Source organism: Cynoglossus semilaevis, chromosome 5 (assembly GCF_000523025.1).
Source record: "Cynoglossus semilaevis isolate Cse_v1.0 chromosome 5, Cse_v1.0, whole genome shotgun sequence".
NCBI lineage: Eukaryota > Metazoa > Chordata > Actinopteri > Pleuronectiformes > Cynoglossidae > Cynoglossus > Cynoglossus semilaevis.
In genome coordinates, this window is record NC_024311.1 from 5,294,657 (window position 1) to 5,307,856 (window position 13,200).

Sequence of the window (13,200 nt, forward strand, 5' to 3'; positions counted from 1 at the left end):
CTACAGTGGATCATTTACTCGCCATTCACGTTCACCCTAGCCATCACGCACATCACGGCTCATTGGCGGTCTCTAGTGTCAGATATGTGTCAGTGAAAGTGATATCAAACTTGGTTCAATAAACCAGGGTGGCAGGATCAATAGATGTGGTTATTATGACTTTATTTTATTTATTTATTTTTAAATATTTTCAATCTGTGTATTTGGCTGCTGTACATGCTATTCCACCTCGCCATTTACATCGTTACCCATGTCCTCCATATTTAGTCTTAAACCCCCCTGGCAGAACTGAAATAGTTCGAATAATACTTCATTCAAAAGGAAATAATTTAGAAACAGAAAACATTTAGAAATACAAAAACGTACAGTACATATTTAGTTTATCAAGTTTACCTGTCCATAGGCAGTATTTGATGGAATGTTTGGTTTGGATGCAACATTCTGGTGAAGATGCTCCTATATTGTAGGTGAAATTCAGGAAAAGAAAATCAACGTTAAAACTAGGTGTGGATGTTTGTAAATAATGTTAGGAATACAGCAAGTGGAAATTACTGGAATGTTTCTTTTTGTGTCATAGATCTACACAGTAAATACACAGAATATGAACAATGTGGATTTTGAGCACAGCAGATACCAAGCCCTACTTGCCATGTGTGAAGTCATGTCAATTAACTAAGTACACAGGGCAATAAATCAAAAGACATAAGACACAAAGTGCTTTTCCTGTTCCAGAGGCCAACTTCACATCACATCACTTCTCCTCCCTACACTGACATCCCTTTTATCTATAACTATCACAGTGATGAATATTTATTAGGCTGTCATGTCCTCTCTGAATTCAGCCAACAAGTTAATCAGCACGACGCCGGCCGTGCTTTCATCCTCCACTGGATGTTGCTTATTATGGAAGTGCAGAAACACACGAGCTGAGGTTTCACAGCCGTCATGTTCAAATCAATCTTAGCATAGATATAAACAGTAAATCATCACTATTCTTGAGAGAGTACTGAGGGATACTTTTTAGACCTTGGAAGGTTTCACACACTGACTTTTAGCAAAGTAAAAAAAAAATAAAAATAAGCACACAATCCAAGCTGAAAATTCTCCTGCAATAGATGCATTAAGGAAAGAAAATAATAGAGAACCAAAGCCTACAGCACTTGTAGCTGTTACATAATCCACAAAAGAACCCTTACAGACGCTGGAGTGTTTGTCATTACCTCTGTTTAACAAAAATAAACCCCTTTATTATTTTTTTTGGAATAATATCAGGCCACTTGGGCAAAATGCAATTATACTGTCATATTTGTCCCAGTCCTAAACAGACAGCATGGAGAAGTGAAATGAAAAGTGAATGACAGTTAACAAAAATGAAAGATAAACAGAGTGATACAAGCTTAGCTTTTATTTTAAAAAAAGACACCATGAAGAAAATAAAAAATAATATTGTAGCTTACACCAGAAAATATCACCAGAAGCAAATATCCAAAACATACAGTACAACAGGTTATTTACCTCAACTAGTGGTTCTACATGAATAATTATGATAAAACGTTTTTGTAAATATAGTCAAAACAAGTTAAATCCGTCAGATAAAGCCTTGATTTAAGCAGGAATTAAAGACCAGGCACTAAAATTGAAGTTAACTTCTCACCATTAACTAGAAAAACAACCCCACAACAAGATGTCATGTAAGATGTGGTGTATTTTATGTAATAGACACTAGAGGGTAGCATTGGGCTAATAAATTGATTGTGTTGATTCAACCCTTTCGCTAAATTAAGATTTTAACGTCAATAATACACTTTTTATATTAAATATTTACTATGCAAACTCTAACACAAACTATAATTATACATTTTCTCTGTAGTCCAATATAATAATTATTTTTAGTTGTCTCTATGACTGCGCGTGTCTCTAAAGTTTAGGGAGACTCGACAAATTAATGTAGGTGAAACCGTCCAGTCTAAAACGGTGTCACCTGTGGTGATTGGTTGCACGTGCGTCCAGTGCCTTCCCGCCGTCCGTACGATGGCTGTGTCCTCTACTGTCTCCTCGTGACCTTGTCTTCCTGTTACGTTACATTGTCATCTCTGTTTTGTAATTTGTCTCTGGTCTCCATGTTTTTTAAGCTCTGGTGTATGGATTAATTTATTTCTATTTGACGTTTATTATTATTTTTGTTTGTTTTTTAATTTAGGTTTTGAGTCATTCAAACCTCTCCAGGTAACCTGCTCGAACCAGGGAGCCTTTAAAGGGACATGGGGGGAGTTTCCTGTGAGTTTCAGGTGAGAACGTAAACGTCTCATTAGTGAGTAAGCGAACATCTTCTTTCTTGACGTGCAGTCCACTCTCATTGTATCTTGTGCACATCCTTCTATACCCACAGAGCTGGTCAGACGTCATCTACTCAAATGTGCTGTCAGAGTCATTACCCTGGACAAAAAGCACTGTTGTTTTAGATGGGAGATTCAGATGAAAGTAAATTGTACAGTTAATTTTGAAATTATCGAGAAAAATTAAAGAGCCCAGACCCAACAACATACCCACTCAGAGTGACCTGACACTTCCACTGGACATAGTTATGACACCTATGACATTAAAAAGGAGTCACTAATGTTAAACATGTTACGTTGTTACTTTTATTAATCTAACCTTTCTTTTTGAAAAAAAATATTTTATTGGCCTCAAACAAAAATATTTTTAATTGCTAAATTTCGGGTTTTCATCAGCTGTAATTTCTAATCAAAATCAAAAGAAATAAGCACCTCATTGTATATCTAATGCATACAATGTGTCAGTATAATATACACGTTTCGGTTTTCGGCTTGAATTGCTAAAGTAATCAACTTGGTGATGTTATTGTTTTTAATATGAACCATGTTGTTTACAATCTCTCTGACAATAAAAAAAAAATTGTGTTGATGTGCAGGAGGCTGCAGGGTGGCGGCGGTGCGTTCAGGGACCAGACAACCGCAGTGGGCGCAGCTTCTGTTATACACGTTGCGGGGCGCTGCTGTCATCAGGCTCAGTGTAAAAAAAAAAAAAAACGTTCGAAAGGTTCCAGTCGATGACGCGCACAGTGATGCTCCAGCAGGCAGCTGCAGCAGCATCCGACACTGAAGTGGACAGAAGGTGACTGATCTGCGTGTAAAAATCTCCAGGTAAGACACAATTCTATTCAAATATTATCGGATCCGGGTTATGGTCGCCAATGGATTAGTTTGAGCCGTAGTCTTCCTCCTCCAGCAGAAGCAGCGTTTCAGGATGCTGATCCCTTTGACTGGGGATGGTGTAGCATCGCCCTCGTTGCTGGTGATGATTATACCAGAAACGGGTTCTTATCTCGAAGGTCTGCTATATTTTAAGCTTCATTTTAATGAAAATAATTAAGAGCTGATCTTCGTTTCTAAGTGTCCACACCTATCGATTTAATCAGCGGAGAATCGTTCATGCGCGTCCCAACATCGATGTCTGAAATAACACACACTTTTTTTTTTTAATTTTCTAAATAGTTTTTTTCTACGTTCCTTTTGTATCGTTTTGCCTGAGGAAGGTCATACATTTTTAAGATGGACATGGACTTCTCTTCATAATTTTCAACCTTGATGACATTCTTATCTATTTATTTATCTGTCTATCTATCTGTCTGTCTATCTATCATAAATAAATTGGAGTCTTCCTATGTCGTATTACAGTGATAACTTAGGGTTAGGGACAGCAGTCTGTGTTCTGTTAATGTCTATGGACAGTTACTTCACATCTCGTAAGAAATTAGGGCTTGCTGTCATTAAATTTCATAAAACAAGAAGCAACTATGAAGCTGAGGTTACCCTCCTTGCCAGTAGATGGCAGGATGAGAAATTGTATTGCGTTTTTTTTACTCTAATAATGTCTAATTATGAGTACTTTATCTGCAGATTTTTTCCCCTGCCGCTCTGTTTATTTGCCTATGTTTGGACCTCCAAGTGGACATTCCAACAGTACTCAGCTCCCCAACTGGAACCCAACCTTAAAGCGTCTGATCAGGGCGTCACTGTGTATCTGTGGCTCCACAGAATGTTGAAACGACCAACGACAGTCTGAACGTTGTGACAGTGTGTCCTAAGACTAAGTTAAAATTTTGGTGTGGTAAATCCTAACTTCTTATTCTATTCTAATTAAACCCGCAGTATGTGATACAATAAACTTGGCATCAGTTGCAGTATCTATTGCCGCAACTCAAAACCAAACAGGTTTAGCTAAAAACCTATTGTAAAAAATAATGTATTTTTGTCAGTAGAGCTGGTGCAGTACTGTACTCTCTGGTGCTTGGCCCACGGTGTACCAACATGAGCGTGTACCAGCCACGGGTCAGTACAGTTGTTTATACACATTGTTCAGAGGCTGCTCTGCCTCACCATGCTGTGCTCCATCCATACACTGTGTCCTCACCCAGTCACGCTGAATGGCTTTCAGTAACTACTGTCTGCTTGTGATACCGTTTAGCCTTTTTGACCTTTACAGTCAAAGCCCCACTGTGCCTCGAGTTGAGTCAGTCCAGAGTAAAACGTGTGGAATATGATACTCTATGTAGTAGGTCACAAACAGATGTTTGAACCATGCAGCTTGAAACGTGTTTTAGTAATATTGAAATGCAGTATCAAGAAATAACTGAATACGGCAGGTTGTTTTTGGTTTGTTTGTTTTTTTCATCAAGAAAGCCGTAGTAGTGACCTTTTCTTCCACTTCTGTCTTTGCTCCTATAATGTACATTGATCTCTTAATGATCGTAGGCCTTTCTGCACACCAGAAGCACTTTGTTCTGTGTACTTTATTTGCATGCTAATATGCTCACATCGACTGTGCCCGGTCAATGCTAGCTTTAATGTCAGCGACTTTATTTCACTGCATTCCAAGTAGAATGATCTTATTTTCAGTTTATTTATTTATTACAAATGCACATATTGTTTAGTCCTCCTCAGGTGCCCCTCCTCACATGTTTAGCATCTTAATACTGTATAAATCCTCAAATGTTTCCACTATTTCTTTTCATTGTAAGGAATTTAAATGACTGCGAACCAGCTTTGAATCACAACCGTTTTTTTCTGGTGATCCTCTGTGATTTTGGTAACATTCATTTGTGCTGCTGCATATTCCCTTTTATTATAACTATAATTTTATGGGTTATTTTTGTGCCATTGTGCCAATAACAGGTAGTTTGTGCAGTGGACAATATGGAGCTGGCAGACAGAGCATGAGAACAAAAGCTGTTGTTGCAGTGGAAGAGAAGAGTGATGAGCGGGGATATTATGGATGAGGGACGCTCATATAAACTAATGTAAGGCTGTTAGCTAATGTGAGGGGCCCCTGGAGGGCCATGATAAAAACCTGAAAGACCTCGGAGAATGCACACAGCATGTTGACTGGCTGTTGTGTTGACAGTGAAGCTAAGCTAATGTTGTTTCCTTATGTCTGTGTCATTTTTAGGATTGTCCTCTTGTGTATGTTTGTCATTCCCCATGCTTCGTCTCAACCTCGTCCCCGTGGCCGTGTGTGAACGGTCATTTTCTTCCCTGTGAGTTGTAATTGCTAACGCCCTCTGTACTGAAGCACTTGTGTTCCATTCCTACAGAAGCTGGAGAATTCTTAAGAGGATAATAACGAGGCCAACGATTTAAGAGAACAGCACTGTTATTTCGAAGTCAGTGCGTTCATCGATATACATTTCTCCAGCAAGCGATAGCCTGTCTTTCCGTGCTGGTCAGTGCTGCAGGGAGATCAGTTATTCATTACATAACGACATGTGTAATATCTGCTTAAAGGCTTTACTCAGCAGGCTGTGGTTTCCGCATGTCAAACATTAGCATCGTTGACTCTGTTTATAGCGCTGCTGTGGGCGGAGGAAAATAATGAAATAAACACTGAGACTGGAAGATATTAAAACAACTGTGTGGGTGTTGATTTGCTGAACTGTTTCAGAGGAAGACGCTGGGAAAATGATGTTGGCTCCCCCACTCAGTTTATAACTTCAACACTTTCCTGGAGAGTTTGTGGTTCATCAGTTTCCCGTCTTCTGCAGCAGAAGACGGTGATCTTTTACTTCATAGGTGAAGCTTTAATAAAACTGGAGTACAAGTACATGCAGTATACTGCAACCTAAACCTCTGCAGCCGGGTTCACGTTTGTCAGTTCAGTTGTCAACTGACTGACGTATGAACAGCTTAAGACGATAAAGGGTTGAAATACCCAGACATTGTCTTTGCCAGATGCAGGAGTTATGTTGTACAGGTTCATAAAATAACTGCGGGTGTTTCTGAGAGTCAGTCATTGTTGCAGTTTTAACAAAGGAACCAGAGCCACCAGATACAAATTGTGCAATGAAATGTAAATAACCTATTAGTTCAGGGAAAATTCCTAACTGTGCAAACAGAATAACAAAGCTGTTCAATGTCAGTGGCAATCGATGAACCGCTCCTCAGATATATTAGGTTATTATGCTGTTTCCAATTAGCCTATAAAACAAATGGAGAGCTTGACTGGAAGAAAGGAAAGGCTTCAGCTTTTTGTTATTTAGATGTAGAGGTTCAATGCTTTTGTCAGGTTTCTTCAGTTTTGTTCCAGCTAAATTCTGTGACTCACCAAAGTCAAGTTCAGTTTTAATATTGAAAACCTTTCGTAATAAATACATCTGACTGATTGTTTTGATGTCATCTGGACAAATGTCCTCCAGAGACGGTCCATAGTAAGTAAGTAAATAATGACATTTTTTTTTTGTAATTCATTAAACATTTAATAACAGCTATCAAAGTTTCTGCTGAAAATAAACCAATTGTGGGTTCCAGTGTGGGACACAGAGACAGGAATAAATGGTTTGAGACTTCCACAGAAAATAACACAAATCCCACAAAAGACTTCTCGTTTACTTTCTGTTTCTTGGCATATATACTTTAGCTCGTGCTGAAGCAGGCAGAATCATATCCTGTCTGTGACAGCCTTGGTGTTTACCCGTCTACTGATGGTTATCCACTGGCAGCTCATATACAGACTTTACTGTGACTTTAGTCTGGAACACTTTTTATATCACACTTCATGAATGCACCTGATGTTGGACCACAGTCCGAACCTGGAGTGTTTTATCATTCACTGCTCAGTCCAACCACCACACCTACAGTCGGTCATGCTACAGTCTTTGGGATTGTGCTCTGCATGAATTAATGTGCTGCGACTTTGAGAAACCCATGTCCTCTGCTTGCTGTGGGGTTTTATTAACAAACGTTTAAATAAAAACAAGGTGACTTCCACAGTTCAAGCTGTAGGTAAAACTACATTAGGGCGATCCCTTTGAATCAGCGTGTTGTGGTGTGCCTGCCTCCCTTTATAGCCCCAGCCTGCAAATGAGTCTGAATCAATTTCACACTCTGGTTAAAACGGGCCAATAAAAAGGAGGAGAAAAATGGAAGAAGTGAAGAAAAGAAGCTGTGCAGGAGGCTGTTCATGGCAGCATTAATCATTTGTGGCAACAAGAGGAGACGAGGCCGGTGCATAAGGTTCTCTGTTCCTGTCTCTCTAAACTGGTGATGTGACAATGTACAAAGTCTTTTTTTAAAATCTATTTAGAATGTGTTAATGTGTATAACACCTTGATGCAGTGTAACTATAAATTCTAGGCTTAAAAATATTTTGCTGCACTGTTGCTGCGGCCTTGAGGTGAATCACTGCTGTAGCTGTTTGGTGTTTGTAACTTACCTTATCCTCCATCCTGGAAGTGTTTGCTCCTAACGTGTGAAGCAATTGCACGTTTCTATGTTTGTGTTCTGTGAGAATAGTCCATCAAGTGGTTATCAGCCATTACATGAAAAAAAAAATACTCGGGTTAGAGTGAGGTTTTAAGGTTGAGGTGTGGGGTTGGGTGTGGTTGTGTGCTACTGGACGCCCATTTAACCTGTTTTCCTGCTGCAGTCAGATGATGACTGTGCTCCTTCACTATATTGTCTCTTTCTTCATTGCTCCGGCCTCAGATTCATTCAGTATACAACCTCGTTAGCTGTTACATTTGTTTGAGGAGCAGCAGGACATTAGCATTTAGATGTGCTGGCACCCTCGCCCGCTGCTGTCGGGCTGCCTCCACAATTCCACGGTGGTACATTTATTCCCGTTAAATGTCTTTGTCTGAGAGACATTTAAAAACCGTCTGCTGTTGCAGTGTCAAAAATATAAAGTTGAGGAGGAAGATGTATTTTTCATAAAATGCATCCCACCGCAGTCATCCAGGCGTGGTGGATACGTCTCAGACAGAATCTGATTTCCTTTCAAGTCACCAGCCTGTGTGTCATTACTGAGACAGACGGGTCTGTTGATGGACGCCGCAGATGATGGTTACCAAGACGGCAATAATTCTGATACCAGGAGAGAAACTGTCAAACAAATGTCCCCAATCTTGTTATTGTGATTCTGGAAAACAGAAATGACCCCAGCAGCCTCACCCACTCACAGCATGCCACAAACCATTTTTATTGTTGTGCCTCCATTCTTTAGAGAATATAAATGCTAATATTTTTATGTGTGTTAATTACAAAACACCTTGTGTCTATAATTTGCCAATAACACATAAAATAGCATCATTTTATAATGATGTTTAATGTACATTCTATTCATATTTCTGCTCTGTTCTGTTACAGACATTTATAGCATTTACATTTATTATAAGAAATACAAAAATGATGCGNTATAAGATATATATATATTATAAGAAATACAAAAATGATGCGCGGAACGCAGTCGTGTATTTTTAATTTTCTGTTTAAAATAAACACCTTCCCAGGGTGTTCTTAAATCTCCCATCCAACTTGGACACAGTTTATTTTGGTTCCTCCTGGCAGATATTTCTGCTGCCTCGACTGAAAAAGCTGCTGCCTCGAAGAGACGCTCTCTCAGTGGCTGCACTAGATACATTACGCAATGTGTGCAACACTTTAGCTCCATGCAATAACATGTCATTTTTTGCTACATTTTGTAAAACGTACCAATTGCAGTTGGGTCACTAGGTTGTACAGGAGACACAGTGCTGCTCTGTGAAGTCCGGTGTAGACATACAGTAGGAACAGCTTCGTCTCAGAGTCAATAAAGTCTTTACACTTAAATAATTACAACTGCAGGCCTAAATGTTTACATTTTAAGCATAAGTTAGTTTTGAATGTTTCTATCAGACAAAAACAATACTAGGAACTGCAGGCCTGTTTCTATCAGACAAAAACAATACTAGATTTATTATTTACTACAACAACATTTGTCATTTCTGCTGCTAAAGAAACTATTTTTTTGTTTTTTGTTCCCTTTAAAGATTTTATCTGCTGATGAAGTGATGAAAATGGCTCTTTGGTGCGGAAGGTCGCTGACTTCTGCCCTGGCACATGAATGTAATACTGTAATACTATGAACGACAGCATGCTCTGATTGGTCGTTGGTGTGTTGGTCTTGTAGGGAACATGTAAACAGGTGAGACTGTAAACCAGTGATCATTAATAATGCATGGGTGGCCCTGAAAGAGTCCAGGATCAGGGTAATTAGCTCCCCCTGTAGGTGGGCTGCAGGTGTTTGTGATGTTCTTTTACAGAAGTATTCTAAAACCTTTCGTCATTCTTTTCCACAACAGCGAGATGACGTCATCAGCGCACCTTTAGATCTGTTTTTGAGTTGAGAGAATCCTAAAGGTTTTCATACAGATGTCAGCAGTGACATCTGTAACTGCTGACGTGATATTTGGGGAATGGTCTCGTGAGATTCTTCTTTAGTGTACGATCAGAAGTCTTCAGTGCTCTACGTTTGGTGGGGGGATGTTAGCAGGCAGTCAGAGGAGAGTGATGTGAGGTAAAAAATGCAACTTTTAACCGGAGGTTGAGGCAAACTGAGTGTTCTGTATGCTGCCACAGAACCCTAATCATTCATGAGGGACACAGACATAAACTCCTGAATGATGAAGCCACAGATATCTGTTGCAGTAATATAATAATTTACAGGAGTTAATTAATGTATTCATAACTTTGTACAAAGCTAATGGTTTATATTTGGAAAATGACTTTTGCTTATACACTTTTAAAGAATTAGTAATGCACAATATAATCACGTCTTACATTTCCAGACATGGTTGTAGTGATGCTTCAACCATAAAGAATAGGATTGTAATGAGATTCATCCTAAAAGGTTAAATTTTAATGTGAAACATCTTGACATTGATGCTAAACATGAGACAGACTTTGTATTTAAAACTCTTCAAATATTTAAAGGTTTGCAAAAACAGCGTTAGCAGGAGCTGATGCTGTTTCCATCAGAGTCTGTGTTCTCTGGTTGTAATTATTGGTTCCACTACACTACACCCCTCCGGTGCTCCAGTGTTTGTTTGAAACACTACGTTATTTTGGGATGGCAGGGAGCAACCTTGTAAAATGTCGACGCAGTGTTAATGCCTGAAGAACAGCTTGTGCAGGGGTTTCAGAGGGAACAGTGGAGGAGCGGCCCTTGTCTCTCACGGAGAGGAGGGTGAGAAGTTTGGGATCAATGAGGATAGATTTCCTGCTGTAGAAGGGCACTGATGTGCTGAGCTCTCAGTATAAAGTGGGTTTTTGGTTCACGTGTCTTTTTTTTTTTCTGTCCTCATTGTCAAACGTTACTCTATTTACTACACATTTTTCATCAGTGAAACTCGGTAACAGTTGCTGGAAGCTTCATTATTCCTTCCATTCTCACTTTGTATTTACTTTGAACAGCACAACTACATAATCTGCTGTGTCCACCTGGTGCATATTTGTATATTTTTTATTTTGTTTTAAATATGTTCAGTGCTGACAGCTGGCTCTGCTGTGTCCTGGTGCATATTTGTATATATATATATTTTTTTAAATATGTTCAGTGCTGACAGCTGACACAGTTATTAGATTCTACCTGTCATGCAGCAGGTTCTAGGTTTAAATCTACCCTGGCTGCTTTTCCTGACTCTGGTAAAAAAAAAAAGAAAAAAGGCTGGCATTAGGAAGGGAGTCATAAAGCTTAAAAACAGCAAAGTCACTTTGTAATGTCGACAGAAGATCTATACCCAAAACCAGGCTTGTTTCAAACTTAGATACATAACTTTGTCATTTTCAGTTTCAATTTCAACTGGGCCACACAGTTTGAAAACCACTGCTTTACAGCAACAAGATCACTGCTGCACAAGTTGAATCCCCAGTTGATCTTTTTGAATTGAGTTTGTGAATGTGAGTTTGTGTTTGTCCCTATATGTGACCCTGCCATGGTCCAGCAAAATGTCCAGGGTGTACCCTGCCTTGGCTGGTACATAGCTGACTCTTTGCAAAGGAGTAAGCAGTAGATAGTGGATGGATGGATGTACATTTCTGTAAAATAAGGCCATGTATGGAGAATGTCTTGTTTCTCCTAAGGTGATTTAACATTATTAGCAATTTTCCCCATGCTGAACCATTCATTTCACACTTTGACTCTACAGTTAGTTGGGTCTTTTACGTTGCCTAGTCATCAGTGGACTTTTGAGAAGTAATGAGTCTTTGTCTTTTTTTTTCAAAACAGGTAAAAAGTACATATATTTATGTGTTCAAATGTAGGGAGTAAAAACAAAAACTAATGCGAAAAATAATGATTGTATTTGTATTTGTTTAGTTGGCATGTAAGCTAAAAAATAATTATTGTATTTGTTTAGTTGGCATGTAAGCTATAAAATATATAAACTGGAGCTCCCTCTGCTGTCCACAGTATTTGGCCACAGCCCAGTATGTGTGTGGGCTAACAGAGTATACTATAGATGTCCAAGTTTCACATTAGTTATAGCGCTGCATATGGGTCAGTACTGTAGGATATCTGGGCCACTGGTGATGCATCATTTCCATACCTCATATTTTTCACTTCAAAAGGAGGTTGTACACAGAGTTGCCACAACTTTACCCACAATTCCTACAGAATAGTAGTTGTTGTTGTGCTATAAAACCAGTCATTGGGGTGTTTTCACGGGTCACTCTTTTAAGATCAATAAAGATCTGTAAAACCAGTCACTCTTTTAAGATCAATAAAGATCTCCATCAAAAATAGTGTTTTGTAATAATTCACATGTTGTGAAGTGCAGTTTATGTTCCTGCAGCAGTTAAACAAACAGTTCCAATAACTCTGCTGTTGGAAACAGGGTCCTCTCTGATTCGTGCACTGCAGCAGCTTCAAGTATTCTTTGAAACTGTCTTTTTCCTCTGATGTTTTGTCTCCAACGCTGTAGCTGCACAGTGCGTTTGCTGCAGTGTGAGTTGGACCTGTGGGACGACTACAGGCCTCAGGGCTGTGTGGAAGTAGATGAAGTAGCTAGTGGATGGATGAGTGACTCATTATCAGTGTAAAGGCTTCTGATGCAGTCTCTCTGATGTGCTCCTCATTCATGTCAGGAGAAAAACACTTTCTGAGGACAAAAAGGTTTCTGAAAATAATATCATTCAAGACAGAAAAAAAAAAACAAGTGGTAAGAAGAAGTTACAGATAACACACGTCTTACGAGCATTTTGAAAAATATAATATGTCATATAGTCCTGTAGTTTTAGGTGTTGTGTTTTCCAGGCTGTTCCACACCGCAGTAATGGCAGCAGTTAAAGCAGTGTATCACTGGTCTATTATAACTGAAGAGATTAAAATTATAATTGAACCACACTCTAGTGTTTTAATATCACATTTCCATGATAAAGCACACTCGCAAATTACCATCGTAAGACATTTTAGTCTTTCAAAGATGAAAAGTAAAAATCTTAAAAGTGCGACTCATTAGTTCCCAGAAGATTCTTTGGGAACCAAAATCTCTTAACGGACTTTCTTATGTTAGTTGTCGTTAGATGTTTTCTTATGACTACTCACCAGTTTACCCCAAATGAACTTTTCTCTGCCAGCATGATGATGTCATGGTCTCTCATCATTCTCTCTCTCTCTCTCTCTCTTTCTCTCTCCCTTTTGTGTTTCAGGCCATTGCCTAAGCAATAAGCAGAGCTGCTCTGTGTCTCCACTACTCCCAGTAAGTCTCCTTTACTGTGACTTACTCCTGATTGGTTGCTATGCCAGGATAGTTTGAGTTTGGATCTTTGAGTCAGTGTCCAAATATTTTCCCATCAATAATGAAGATATGACAGAGTCCCAGTGTTTGTGTGTCTGTGCTAACAACACCACACTGATGGGAGTGATGGG

At 39.1% G+C, this 13,200-nt stretch overlaps 1 protein-coding gene across 1 annotated transcript in view; it reads left to right on the plus strand.

The window, feature by feature from the left end:
* Positions 1–2,147: 2,147 nt before the first annotated feature.
* The window catches only part of apba2b (amyloid beta (A4) precursor protein-binding, family A, member 2b), a 46,410-nt gene continuing 35,357 nt past the window's right edge, over positions 2,148–13,200 (plus strand). Inside the window, exons 1-3 of the mRNA XM_017032672.2 lie at positions 2,148–2,288; positions 2,933–3,164; positions 12,981–13,030. The gene's annotated coding sequence lies outside the window, so the exon portion shown is untranslated. The remainder of the gene's footprint in view (positions 2,289–2,932; positions 3,165–12,980; positions 13,031–13,200) is intronic.